Source organism: Chinchilla lanigera, unplaced genomic scaffold, assembly GCF_000276665.1.
Source record: "Chinchilla lanigera isolate Chin_1 unplaced genomic scaffold, ChiLan1.0 scaffold00005, whole genome shotgun sequence".
Taxonomy (NCBI): Eukaryota; Metazoa; Chordata; class Mammalia; order Rodentia; family Chinchillidae; genus Chinchilla; species Chinchilla lanigera.
In genome coordinates, this window is record NW_004955406.1 from 10,314,716 (window position 1) to 10,316,480 (window position 1,765).

The 1,765-nt window shown below is 45.6% G+C and overlaps 1 pseudogene; it reads right to left on the reverse strand.

Annotated features, from left to right (window-relative positions):
* Positions 1 to 355: 355 nt before the first annotated feature.
* LOC102017630 lies at positions 356 to 1,533 on the reverse strand (annotated as a pseudogene).
* Between the last annotated feature and the right edge of the window lie 232 nt (positions 1,534 to 1,765).

A 1,765-nucleotide genomic window follows, 5' to 3' on the forward strand; every position in this document is an offset into this window, starting at 1 on the left:
GTTGCAATCTCACAATAGTCCTGCTGCCTCAGCCTCCCGAGGGCTGGTATTACAGGTGTGCGCCACCATGCCTGGCTGATGTTTTGACTAATTGATTAAAATCTACATTCAAGCACATGTACATGCACAGACACACACATGTACACAGAGTCAGTAATAGCTAGAATGATGCTGAGAAATACCAGGTAGCTGTTAAAGCAGGGAGCCCCCAATCAGTCATCCTGAGCTGAAGACGTAAACAAGGAGGTTTGCTTCCTGCAAGATGAGCACTTTACTGAGTTTGGTTTTCATTTTCCCTACACCTAAGCCACCCCCGTCCTTCCACATTTATGTCTGCTCAAGGCTATGCAAGAGGTTACATCAAGATGTGGTCAATGAAGTCCAAAAAGTATTTGAAATACTATTTTGGGTTCAAGGTTGAGAGCTCTGCTTCAGCCTCATGTTTAACAGTTTTTGCAGCGTGGGCAGCTTTCTTCTTTGCATCGTAATGAGTGAAAATGTCAATAACGGCCATGAAATACACTTCTTTCCTGGGTGAGTGTTCATGGCATTTAATTCCATACACATCAATATTTGAGTCAAACCTGTCCGCAGACAGAGGTGGTGGGCTGTTCAGCATATTCCTGAGCTGTCTGGGTCCTCAACCTGGTAGGTACCTTGAATCTCCCAGTCTCCTCCCCATCCTCACACTTCATCTCCTCCAGCCCAATGCTCTCCCCATCAAGAATTCCACCAGAAGGCTGTAGTCCATGAGCTTCAATCGGCCAAGAAACTCAACATCCTTTTTCAGCTTTTCCAAGAGTATGTTTTTGTGACCCTGGAAATATACATCTTCTGGTGCTCATTAATGAAATCATTATTCTTCAAAGTTGGCAGTTCTTTGACATTTTGTCTTTTGGCTTCTCTAGCCACAGTGGAGCACTTTAAATCATATTTTCTACTTACAGATAAACAATGACTAAACACATTTCCTGGAGCAATTACATGTTTGAACTCCATCAGCATTAGGCTGGTACATGCCAAGAACCGAGGAAGAAGATAATCCCACCACATGCTGGTGGTACCTCTCCAGGATGTAGTACATTTTGGCCACATCCGCACTGGCGATGGTCTCAAGATGTGTCTCTCATCATAGCAAGTGTGGAAACGAGCCCCACTGATTGCCTGGGAGACCTTGGAAAGGGATGTGCTCTTGGTTAGGGAATTCTGGAAATCTTGGCCTCCATTCTAAACTTATTCCAGAGACCACAGAAAACCACTGGGCAGTCTTCCTCAAACTTGAATTGGGTCAACATGTTTTCTTTGTTAAACAGGTGATTTTCCACCTTTATCTTTGAATAGGCTTTGGAGTCACCTGGCATCAACGTGACAGGGATTTGGAATGGCTCAGTTCAAGTGGTTGACTCCCCACATCAGGACGGTGAAGAGCGCATCACGGGTCCGAAACAGTTTCACTTTATGTGCTAGCAAGGGCTTCTTTTTGGTCTCGGTCTTGGTCTTGATCACTGGGATAGAGGGCCAGGCTGCCAGAGGTCACTCTGGCCACTGACTACGTTCTCTGCACCACTGTGCTCTTGAGGCTGGGGCGACCTCTCCTCACACGAGGCGTAGGAGATAGCCGCATTCCCTCTGCCCAGCTCCCAAAGAAACTGTCTAGTTCTATTAAATCAGGTTTAAGAGTGAATCCCTCCAGCAAAAAGGGTAGAAGATGTCAATTTAGGACTTGATTCCAAAGTAAAACGATAGTCAGAGTAGTCAACGTCAT